Source organism: Haliotis asinina, chromosome 8, assembly GCF_037392515.1.
Source record: "Haliotis asinina isolate JCU_RB_2024 chromosome 8, JCU_Hal_asi_v2, whole genome shotgun sequence".
Lineage (NCBI taxonomy): Eukaryota > Metazoa > Mollusca > Gastropoda > Lepetellida > Haliotidae > Haliotis > Haliotis asinina.
This window is the reverse complement of record NC_090287.1, coordinates 40,932,794-40,946,369: the sequence shown is the minus strand read 5'-3', so window position 1 is coordinate 40,946,369 and position 13,576 is coordinate 40,932,794. Positions and strand designations below refer to the sequence as shown.

Below are 13,576 nucleotides of genomic sequence, written 5' to 3'. Positions count from 1 at the left end.
ATGTCAACAATGTCCGAAAATATGGTCACCATGACGACGCCACAACCACGACTCTCTTCAAATAGGATTGCAAGAACCACTACTGGCAACCAAAATACATGACAGTCACATGATCATAATTTCCTCTGTGTGATATGTGTGTTGATTCATACAATAGATTTATATTTGTCTTTTATAACTGATCCGTTTGTATGTGGTAGGCGTTTCATAGTGGATCTGCTAGACATCAATCTTTCCGGGTACTTGTTCAAGTTTTGGCAATTCTGTCAATGGTTATTTGTTGAAGTTCATCAAAAGATGGAGGTCTACAACTTTGTTTATCTGGCTACATATTATGTCAGTGAGTATGATGTCACATAAACAAAACACTTCTATAGTTATCTGTGGCAGTACCACTGACAAAATGTTAAAAGGTGACTTATACAGCCTTTGACTACACACCACACGTGTAGACTCTAAACACATGCATATAGTATTACCGCGGATAACCCCAGCTGCCTGCTAGGGGCAAGAAGGTTCACAGGTCGGCTACCATTTTCTTGCTGGTGAACAGAGGTAATTTTGAACGCTTGCCTAAGGTTAGACCACACGTGTCACCTTGCTTCGTTGGGGACAGGGCAGAAATCCTGAAAGATTTGTATCTGCTTTACACATAAGACTACAGCATCTCCACCACCCCCCTCCCCACCCCCGCTCCACACACACACACACACACACACACACACACACCACCACCACCACCACCCCCATAAACTAGAGACTAAACAAAGTTTTTACTATGTCTGCATTTTTCAATTTTGTTTATTATACACTGAACATCCTTCTCGTGTAGTCTAAATATATTTAAACTAAGTCTCGGTACTTTCCGTTACACTCCACTACTGGGTCTAACAAAACCTAGTAGTAACCTTTGAGATTGACCAGCTTCCCAAATCGCAGAAAGTTGACATTTGCAAATACCGTTTCAACTTTATCCTCGGAAAGGTTGTACCCGAACGATTTCGAATGCTATTTTCCATCGATCGCTACTGGTTAATCCACATGGAGCACGCTACAATACTGTCAACAGTGAGTAAACAGTCGCTGAAAATACCGTTTTTGCCAATATTCAATGATGTCAGCTTAAAATATATTACCTTATGGTAACCATGTCACCACAAAGCCCTAGGCATATATACTGCAGGTCAAATACTTGTGTTTTATGCGGATTTTTAAAAAGTCCCGCCAAACCCTCCCTAAACGAGAGCCGTTGTCTGATTGGCTAAATCCATTTGGCTTTTGCGTTTGAATGGACGGTCATAGGTCGCCCAAAGGTTACCTGACGTGACCTCCTACTAGGATTTGTTAGACTCAGCAGTGGAGTGTAACGAATAATACTGAGACTAAGTTTACTTAGACTGCCTTCTCGTATTGTATTCATTTAGATAATGAACACATGTGTCACTCCTTTTCATGATAATAAGGGCGCATTGCCAGCAAAAACATACAGATTACGAAATACGAAATACCTACGTTTTTTTCGTTTTGTTATGGAGGAAATTGTGAAAGTCATGACTGAAGTTCTTTTCTCCAACGTTAGTGATGTATCATGGCATATGAATCATAGTCGTACGGTCTGTTGGTGAGTTGTCTGGAGAGTATATATATGTAACGCCAACACGTTCGAATTCAGTCTTTGTATTTTGATCAGAGTATAAGGCGAAAGGCACCATTACATTGGCCATTTGACTGTGTAATGACAGTATATGAATTTAGTACACTAGTATACAGAGAGTGAGTATGGTTTTACGCACGCACGCACGCACACACATTTGTGACCCAAATACCTTAGGTTTGTGACTCAATAACATTGTAGTAGAAATCTGTATTGTGATTCATTGTAAGTAGCTCATTGTCTGCTCAATATGTTATTGAATATTTTAGACTTGTCTGTGTGGCATTTTGCTGGTTCAAAGGGGATTAATATAATACCTTTAGCCATATATTAACCGTAACAATTTAAACTTGATTCCCACTGCAACTGGGCATGCGTGGATCGGTCAGATTGGATGCGCTACTGGCATTCATTCTTCTACGTTCACATAAGCCTCACAATTAATACTCTGGTGTCCCCCGCTGTGATATTGCTGGAATATTGCTAAAAGAGACTTAAACTAACTAACTCACAATACAACCCCTTTCATAAAAAGACTATGTTTCAGTTGATGGAAGCCAAAACAAATGCTACATTTACATTGAAAAGGGGCCCCGTTCAGGTTGGAGATTAATTTTGGGCTTTTGCATTACACGAAGCTTGATGGAAGGCAAGCGAGTTGCAAGCCATAAGTTTTTCGTGTAAGCCCGATAGGTCGTAAAGCTTTATGATTAGACGGTATTGAACTCTTGCCAAACTTTCATGGTGGTCTTTAGCAAAAATCATGTTTTCATAATGGTAGCTCCACTCCTGGTGGAAGGAGAACAACATTGTTCAGGGAATCTGAGACAGACAACGACTGATCCGTACTTTACGTCCTCATAGCAAGGTGTTTCAAGTCCCATTATTTCCCGGGACTGTTGGTAAAGGGAAGCAACTCCATGAAGCATTTGAAGAAGAGAAAGTAGGATTCGGCGAAATTCGACCATGGGCTCTGTTTTTGATGGCGAGACGACAACTGTGTGATTCAAAGGTACATATTTGACTGTGCTGACGATATATCTTGACACTCATTGTTTACATATGATCCACATGTTATTTTATGAATATATGATTATTTACGTGTCTGAAGTCGAGATATGTGATACGACACAGGTGACAGCCATGACTTGTACTTATGTCGAGAACGAAACAACCATTTCCTCCTTTAGAGAATCTGCCGATGGCAAATCGATAATGATGAAATACAATTTGTACAATGTCAAACGTCTCTGATGTTGTTTCCAGTGAGCTTGTAACCGAAAAGCTTGTATACTTCCTGCACATGTCTCTATAGGTCTACATGCATTCATTACGATGATGATGAATTCGTCGAATTCTGATTAGTCAATAGCCAAACATACGAAACCATGTAGGCAGATGTGCCGGCGTGTTCGAGTCGTTCACATCGTCATTCCTGGAATTCGATCATTTTATCATCGGCACTAAGGTACCACGAGTTATCTCCCTTGTATGTGGCTGTTTGCTTTGATCTAACACACAATGTAACGTTTACTCTACCATTACTTCCGTAAATACTGGATTGTGATTGGTCAATCAAAGTCATTCAGAGATATGTAATTACACTATATACCCCTGATTTTCCAGAAACGCGTTCGGTAACCTCTAATCAATTTTGGAGCTATTATGATTTCGTTATATACCTCAGATTTCCAACACAGTATGATTGTTTTCTAATTACTGTTTTTGTTATTCTCTATTGAATGCTTGTTTTCAAATCTAACCTAAATAAAGAGATATTACAGTTTATAAATTCACATATATTACAGGCGTGTAAAAGTACCTTGATCCTTTTTAAAACACCGTGTGGCTAATCCCTTACAGGTACTCGTGTGTCCGCGTATATATGTGCGGTATAATCTGTTGTGTGGACTATTTCTGTCTTTGCATGTTGTACATGCAAATTGTGCATGCATATTGTACATGCATATTGTAACATGTATGCAAGCGTAAACTTTATAAATAATGGAATAGATTAAATGATGCTAAACGTTCGTGAGTGCATCATATATATAGGATTCCGTAACGCCTATATTCAAACTTCGCAAATCCAAGAACGGATAATAACAAGTCAGGATATATTATGTCGAACAATGACCGACAGCCAATATGCCACATTGATTAGTTTAGATTTAAAAGTGATTCAGAAGTGTTTTTATGAAATCCAAGACTAGATGTTTGATTGCAAAGTCAGCAAACCTACGCGTTCACGTGTTATGTGTTTGCTTCCAAGTTGCAACACAGGCGACTTAAACTTCAGTGGTTAACGTTGTACAATTACAATGAATGTATGAAATGTAATAGCAGCAGAGAGCAGTACAGTCAGTAGGAGTGTGTATTGACAAACATAATTAACAGTATCCTATTGTAATATATTGCGATTCTGGTACCCGTATTGCGATATATTGGAAACATAAAGTGTTTCACAGTGAGTGACACAGTTTGTGTATGTCAGTCTTAACATCTACATTGCAAGTCCTTAAAAATACATGTTAATGTCTGATAATAGCTGTCTCAAAATTTGTTTGCATAGTAGGGGATTCGGGGTTGCTTTTTATGCAGTTCATAGTGTTCCAGGTTTTGGTTTTGTAATTGAATAACAAAGGAAAACATTAGTTCTGAGGAAATTATGTGTAGATTTTAATTTAAATAATAAAGGTAATTACCTGAAGAAAACTGCATCTGTGTTCTTTACCAATATACCGGTTCTCAGAAACAAATATTGCAATACGTATCCTTTGAAAAGCGCATTGCGATATGCCGGTATACCGGTAATACTGTACAGTCTTAAAAGTCAAAGAAAAATGCTATTCACCTACAGTTAAAAATATGCCTTGGCGGGATGTACGTTTTGAATGTATAATCTCACGTATCATTTTCACTGTTCTTGGTGTGATGTGCTAGCCCTCTCAAGTAGCCTTTAAAAGCCATTCGGAAATTCCCGTTAATCGCTGGATTAATCTAGGCTGCTGGAGATCATTCCAGGCTACCCTCCACCCCATTAGCGTTTAGATATTGGACATCAGTGGCCTTATCTGATTCTTAACAGGAACATCAACGCAGTTACAACGTTAGTTGTAATCCCCGTCATATCGAAATGCGATGGTTGTAAAATACCGTACAAATTCCCTGAGAGGAATAGAAGGAGTTTACCGGCTTTCAGATCACAAAACCTCAGTGCCCATTTGTTAGTCTCCCACTGAAGCTGCATGTTAATTTCGTGTGACTCCAGTTAACCTCTCTTTCAACCAAACACACGCTGACCCTTAGCAGCGTTGGGGCTATGGGTAGGCAAGTTGTCAAGGCGTTCAATCGTCAATCGGATGCCCGGGTTCGATTCCCCACAGGGTATTGTGTGTGAAGTCCATTTCTGGTGTCACCCCGACGCGATGTAAGTGGAATATCGCGAAAAGCGACGTAAAACCAAAATCACTTAGTGGCTAGCCGTGACCTCTGCTGAATATGAATCGTTTGGTTTATTATTAGTCATAACTTATTTATCACTGAAATAATAGCTGTGCATTCGTCCAAATGTCTTGAAGTCCTTACACGTATTTATTTCACAGGCAATTGACGATGGCCAAGATACAGTCCCGCTACAAATCAGTCCTCAGTAAATGGTTGGGGGGGAGGAAAGAATACACTCTGTTGTATCAGGCTACTAGAGATGGATGTAGTGCAGAAGCCTTTCATCGGATGTGCAGTGGCAAAGGCCCAACTGTTACCCTACTGTATAACACAGCGGGCTACGTGTTTGGTGGCTACACAGCCGTGCCATGGATGGACACGCCCTTCATTTGTGCTAGTGGTCATAACCAAGGGCAAGGAGTTTCTGAAACTGCGTCATGGTACTGCCGATATTGCCGTACAGCTTGCAACATAAACAACGTCTCCACAACGAGTCAGTATAGCAATGACGCCACTGCCTTCATCTTCAGACTTACAGCGAAGAAATCGTTCAAGCCAAAACTCTACCGTGTGAAGCAGCCTGGAAATGCAGTTATGCAGAACTCCCATGTTTCGGTTCTGACTTACAACCATTTACAAGAACAGTTCACATTACGAAGACAGTTACCAAGACTGACAACTATTTCCAGGGAAATGGCACAATGACAGTAGGAACCCACTACGACATGAAGGGCGATGACAGTGATGCGTTTTGTGGAGGCAGCCTTCAGTACACCGATATTGAGGTCTACCACATCACGGGTAACTACTTGAAATGACCGAATTTAATTGTACAATTCGATCTTTTAAACTCAGAATATTGCATTCAAAAAAGCTAATACCCTTCCCAACAAGTGCTTTATTCAGTTGTTCATGTATGTTTGTGTGTGTGCGCTTGCGTGTGTTTGGGAGTGAGTGAGTTTTGTTTTACGCTGCGCTCAGCAGTATTCCGGGTATATGCATATGCTCATATCTGTATAGACTCATATATTTATACGTACTCTTTTGCGATATCTTTATTGCACACGTCACAATAACTAACCATGTTGTGTATACCTTCCTGTAGAGTCCACAGGCATGCCCCCTGCTTCTATTGATGGTGCCTGGAGGAAATTTGGACAAGTAAATCGCGAGGTTTGTAAATAGTGATGTAGCAACTGATGTTGGGGATTATTATATTGAATTAGTGAGTGGAGACTCTCCTCACTGAGTTTGTTGACTTATTCTTTGGAAACAGTGGTTAAATTCAGGTCACACGACTTACAGTCTCCTGAAGGAGTGTAGCTAAATAAAATCATAACCGCCTGAGAATGGAAGACGGTACATCAAAAGTAGGTCTTGTAGCGATCTCAGAAACTGATTGTTATATCTCCGAATCATATGTATGTTTGATTCTAATATCTGAGTACATGCACTTCTAATGACGGTAGTCTCTACTGGGTAGGCTAGGTGTCCTCGAATAAGATCCAGTTTGTCTTTATCTTCTACTGAATGTTTTCTTGAAAGGAACCAAGCCCTAACGTAAGATTTCTAAACAAGTGATACGAGTAATTGTTATGGAACATGCTGTTTGGTGTCACAGGTTTATCACGCCTCTGTACCTAACAAACATTGCACATTTTTCGTAAATGAACGCGGATGTAGGCAAGGGGACCCTCTGTCACCATATCTCTTTATTTTATGTCGCTGAAATACTTGGTTGTATGATTAGAAATAAATATTAATGAGAACATAAAAGGTATTGTTATTGACAATAATGAGTTAAACCAATATGCTGACGACACGGAACTATTTCTAGACGGAAATGAGCTTAAAGGCTGCTATTGATGAAATTAATATATTTTATAACATGTCAGGACTTTAAATATATATTTATTAATAATAAGACAAAAGCAATATGGACTGGATCAAAGAGAAATAGCATGGACACATGGACATATTATGTAAAGACATTAAGACAGAATGACAAAATGGTGTGTTTGAAATCTTGGGAATTAAATTCAACACAAACCTTAACAGTCTGGGATTAAAAAGATTAGACGAGATAAATAGACTGTTGTCATAATGGAGGAAAAGACACTTGACACTGATTGGTAAAATAACTGTCATAAAAACTTTGGCTTTGTCAAAATCTGTCTATATCTTCAGCACTTTGCCTAATCCTCCAATAGACTTCATTATTTCATTGGATAACATCATTTTAAAATGCATAATATTATGGAATGACAAACCTGATAAAATCAAAAGGACCAATTTGAAAAGAGTGCACATAAAATGGTGGTTTAAGGTTGGTTGACACTGTAACCTTTTGTGAAGTTTTGAAAGTAGCTAACCTGAGATCTTACTGTGGAAAACAAAAGTTGCAAATCCCTGTGATATTCCTTTCGATGTGTAAAATCTGGTGCAAGTGCTGACACACATCGATATTTGTTTTGAAAGATTGGAACAAGTTTTGTAAAAAGAGTCATGTGAGGTAATATTCACAAAATCCTAGCCCAACCGTTGTGGTTTAACCATAATTTGAAAAATTCATCACATTACAATAAATACTGGGCAAATAACGGCATTCTTTCAATTAAGGATCTATGTGGCAATACCGGGTTTTTGTCATTTGACAGGCTGAAGGAAATGTATAACATTAAAGGCACGTTCCTGGACTATTTGCATGTTTTGAATATACTTCCTGATTCTGGAAATATACTATTAAACACTCTAGGAATAGCCCAGTTTTTTATTTACTCATAACTGAGTGTCACTGGAATTTAATGAAACCATGCAAAGCAGCTAGAATCTTTTATGACACCTTGATTTCCGATCTAGATTTACCTAAAATCTGTCTTAAATGGCAAAAATCTTTTGGTAGTGTTGCTTTTGATTGGAATCAGATTTTTATTACTTATAGAAATGGTTTGATAGATGTTAAACTACTTGATTTTCAACACAGGTTTTTACACGGTATTTTCTATACTAAAAATGAACTATTTAAAATGAAACTTGTTGACAATACTGTTTACTGTTTTTGTAATGAGTTGAATGAGAATAATTGTCATGTATATTGGGAATGTAGGGTAACGTAAGCATTCTGGAATGAACTTGAGGCCTGGATGAATGATCACACTGAGAATACACTTAAAATAACAAAATATATATCTCGTTTGGTTCTGAACATTATACACAGATTATTAAATCATTATTCTTCCTGCCAAAAGGTATATTCATTCGTGTTGGATTAATCAATACACACCAAAACTTCAAAAGTTCACGGTTATTTTGAGAGAAAGTTGCAATGTGGAAAAGTTCATTGCGATAAAACATAATAGTCTCCAAAGTCATGACAGAAAGTGGAGATCTATATTCCCAGTTTAACAACGAAATTTGTCTCTATATTCGGTTAATTTCGTATTTGAAAAAGTTAATTTTTGCGTACTTTACAACCCTACCTACCAAACTGTATAATGTGAACTGGGGCCTCATTGTTGCACCCTGGGGAACAGTAAAAATAAATAACAACAACAACCGAAACCCACACACAACAATGGCACATGGCACCACATGCCAGAGTAGCCCACTGTATTGATGCTACGTATAGTAAAACTGTCACACCTAATATTTCAAGGTGGTGAATGAATGGAATTAGGCAATTTAATATAATATCTTCTGCAGGATTTAATATTCAAATAATCTACAGCGCATTGGACTTGAACTGTCCTCTTCAGCTATTCTGTCTCGAAATTTTAATGGCAATTTTTTCAGTGGTTGACATTGTGAGTAGTCATGATATGGACAAAACTAGATCGAAAGTACTGCTTTGTGAGGTGCATATTCAATTTCTGGGATGTCTTCTGGTGTCAACATACCTGCAGCATTGCTTTCAGATGTTGCTGTCTTACATTGAACGATTTACACCACCGGAAGACAGCAAGGTCAAGGCTGTTAATGTGCTATTATTAGGTTCGGTTGGAGCTGGGAAATCCAGCTTCTTTAACTCCATCAACTCTGTCTTCCAAGGGGAGATAACCGGTCTAGCAAGGAGCGGAAGTACTGAAAGGAGCTTAACAACTACGGTAAGGGACGTCATGAAGAAATGAAGAAATTCCATGTAACGTAATAGGCTGACATTTTGTGAAACTGATATAAAATGGAACCAAGGATGCATTCTAAAATCACTAGTATCGCATTATGTGACTTGATGACACCTAGTACTGTACGGTGAAACGGTGATGCACCAGTTCAGCACGGTTTGTTCTGTACATTTGCCGTTTTGTTATTATTTTTAAGTACCGACGTTACAGAGTGAGTTCAAACGTGACCGGAGGAACCCTGAAGATGCGTTTTTGTGACACCAGGGGAATGGAGTGCGAGGGTGGCCTTGACGTTGTTGACTTCATTGCCGTCATCGAAGGTCACGTTCCAGATAGGTTTCGGGTAAGCTGGTTAGCCTTTCAAGACACGATGCAATACAACCAACATGTGTGATGTTCATATAAGGTATTAGGTATAGGGACAGTGGCATTTTACGACACCATGTTTGTGAAAACGGTGTCGGAATGAATTAGTCTCACACCTGTGTGAACTGTCATTGCACCTTAGGTGTCACGACATAAGATCGATGATTAGGAGAGCTGTTCAGGCTTTAATTACGAGCTTTACCACTTAAGCGGAACTGTAGCGCACGTACATGCCGGTGATGAACTTGGCAGTTTAGAAAATCCTGGGAGTTGAATAATTGTTCACAGGCCTCATGATGCATTAGACGCAGTTCTTTGTGGCATACCCCTGCATACCAATATTTTATGGATATGGAAAACCACTTAGATGTCAATGTCAACCCAATTGCACATTTATTATATTTTATTTTAATTACACGGTGATTTTATTATAAGTATAGTCCGTCTAGTATTGGAAAGTCAAATGTAAGATTAGTGGGACACGTTTGGGTAATTGTCAGAACAAACTTGGAGCGGAAGTGTCCTGGTAAACAGGCCACGCACCACGCTCCAAACCGATACAAAAATGGATTGCCTGACATTATAAAGTGTTTTCGAAAGTTTCGCTATTAGCCTTGTATCAACATTCGCATAAGAGATACAGAGATAAACTCCAATTGAGAAAAACACATTCAAAACACAATCGTTGTTTCTTTGTCTTGGATAATTTTTGTCTTTCGTATACGTGGGGAGTTCCATGAGAGATTGTGAAAAGTGAACTTGTCAACTGTAATAGTCAATAAAAGATAAGTTCCCGGTATACAGGAAGCATTCAAGCAACATAGTTGTTTTTATACTGATATATACAGAGAGATTAAACTGTGAAAATGAGATATAGTCGCACTATTGTTACAGAAATGTTCTTCATCGTGTCGCTTCTGTGACTGTGTCATTTGTAACCAAACGGGTGTATAATACTGGGGTATACCTATGGCCGTTACAGTCTTGGGGTTTTAGACTTTAATTTTGTTACGAATTTTATTCAAACTGGGAAACATGCCGTGTAATTTAAGAAAACTGGTACGTGATCAGGTCAAGAATTCCCGTATCCGAATTTGATATATACTGACCGACCAAAGCTTTAAGGACGATCAGGATTCACTCGAGGTCACCATCGATGGAGTTGACTAAGATGTTTTTGCACAGAGTTGTGTTTTTGAAAGTGAACTTATTTCTGCAAGACTGGTCTTTGAATTGCCTATTCCTTTGGGAGGCAATGAGAAAACAAACTGCCCTCTTGAACTGTGTTCATGTATCTTTATTCCATTAGGTTCATGGACACATTCGCATGGAAAGAGGTGTTCGTCATCTGTGTTATCAGCAGCTGCGTTCTGATTTTGTTTCTTATTAGTTGAAATGCTTGGGGATTATTTTAGATAAGGACTATTCGTCGCTATTGTTGACTGGTTATGTATCCCACTACATAGGAGACTCTTGGTGCTCACTCTTATCATTTGGAATCAAAATGTTTTCTAGTTCAACCCAACTGCACCCATCGACTCGGAATGTACTGGGTACAACAGTAGCCCTTCCTCAGATGATAAGATTCACTGCATCGCCTTTGTCATTGACGGTACCGCTGTCGACGTTTTCCCTGAGAAGATTCTTCACAGCATCAAATCTCTCCAGCAAAGAATAAACACCAAAGGTATCAGGAAGATGGTGTTAATATGGAAAAAGTTTCATCACTGCAATTACTGGTTGTGTAGCGCATTGGCATAAAGTAAGTAAGTGAGTATGTTTTAGTTTTTGTGCCGCTGTAAGCAATATTCCAGTAATATCACCGCGGTGGACGTCACACAGTGTATCCAGACTGTATCCAACCGGGCCTATGGTGTGACAGACTACTCCATCGCTCCTTTGAGGATTAAGAGAGCAGTGTAGTCCGAATGACTTATCTATTTTATGTGACGGGCTGGCACCAAGGCACTGATTGAGAATCAGGTGTAGTAGTGTAGAATAGGGAAGACAGGACTCGAAGTTACATCATGTGATCAATACTGTTTAAACAAATACCACGACACACGAATTGCTGTCATATTCAGCTGTGAGATCACAACTGCCACCCAAAACATTGAACGTGTTGTTGATAATAGTTGTGACAGTGGGCGTGGTTTACGTTTTTGGGGACAGAGAGGTGTGGTTGCTGGTTTGGATATTCAACTGACTGTAGAAGATAAATAGTCAAGATTCATATTTACACAAGCTGCGTTACCGTTGACGTAAATGTTGTGATAAAGCTCATACCGACCAATATATAGTAAAGGCTTGGATATTTTAATTACATTTCTGAGGAACCTGTCACTATGTTTGAAACCAAAGTTTGTGATTCACAATGTTGATTCTTAACTGACTCTGTTATTTACTACCAAAGGTATACCACAAGTGGTCATCCTAACCAAGGCTGACAAGGTCTGTATAGAGGTACAGGAGGATGTCAATAAGATGTTTCACAGCGCCGCCATCGGGGATCTTGTGGAACAAGCTGGGCAACTCTTTGGGCTTCCTCGATCGTGTGTCTTCCCAGTGAAGAACTACGAAGATGAGGTTCAAGTAGATAGGAATGTTGATATGCCCCTGTTGCTGTGCCGCAAGCAGATCCTCAGGTTTGCAGATGACTACCTTCACGACTGTATGTCTTCAGACTAAAGGAGAACGCCTACTACCTTTTCAGGAGAAGTTAGAACAGATGCAGTCTGAAGATACCTACGGGTTCTTGTAAGAGACTGTGTTATTGCTTTAAGCTAATCTGGGCTGTGGGTTTCCAAACAGTTAATTTAATCAGGTGTGATGCTTTAGGTGTCATGGTCCAGTTTGTAGTATATATTACTTGTAGGGTCCTCCATTAAGGGTGACACGCATTTGTGCATTATTAAACACTCTGTACCTTTTGTCCGTCGTTGGGATTCGTTGGTTATGTCCACTCTGCAGCAGGCATGTCCAACCCTCACATTGCCGAATCTCAGTTGCTGGAACTTACATGCTTGAATTTAGTGTTAAGATTATGTCAATGGCCATACGTCTAATTGTCTGATGGCCATGTCCGCTGTGTCCATTTCTGTCTCACAGTTTAGCTTAAATTCCAATAGTCCGCTTTATGTCTGTGCACAGAAATATTTATTGTATCAAATATTTTCATTCCAAATTTTGCGGTATTTACAAATACACCTCACTCGCAAGCTGCACTAGCGTTTGACCAAACGTAAAGTCACAGGTGATATTTCCTATATTCCTGACACTTATGATTCCATGAGTTTCTTTCTTTACCCTGTCATAGAGGCGGTTAATCAAAAGTTGCTGTGTATTGTATTTGATGGGTTTGCATCGATTAACAGTATATCTCACGTCATATCGTGAAACTATTCACCCAAACCCCAGGCAACATAGATGTGACATTCCATCGCGTCAAGACACTAGTAACATCCTAATCACCAATGGTACGGGTCCGACCAAGTGTAGTCCAGATGTAGGAGATGTACTGATGAGATCACATGTAAAGATGGCGATAAATATGTTGACGAGACATCTCACAGCCAGTATGAAAAAGCACCATATCTCTAATGTCATGAAAATTACCCTTTCGGACCCTTCCAAATTACTCTTCATTAATTGTTTTGTCCGCCATATGTCCAAATAACAAACAAATGTCAAAGCTTTTCTACACTAAACTCAATTACAAGAACATAGAAAACTTTCAGTAGCTTTTGTTTTTAAAACTACTAAGACAGTATTCCCATGCAGTTTTACTCTGTTTAAAACCTTTTAAATCTATTATTAATCGTAATAAAATATATCAGCTGCCTTAATACTGCACTCAGCGTCCTGTTATTACCAACCAGTTTACAACACCGTCACCGTACCTTTTAAAAGTGAACATCCGGGTTAGAACTGATCTTCGGCAACTCATGCATCTACAAAGTGAGTGACTGAGTTTGGTTAACACCACTTT

General features: G+C 39.1%; 1 pseudogene; it reads left to right on the top strand.

The window, feature by feature from the left end:
• Positions 1-2,578: 2,578 nt before the first annotated feature.
• LOC137293991 (interferon-induced protein 44-like) lies at positions 2,579-13,440 on the top strand (annotated as a pseudogene).
• Positions 13,441-13,576: the final 136 nt, after the last annotated feature.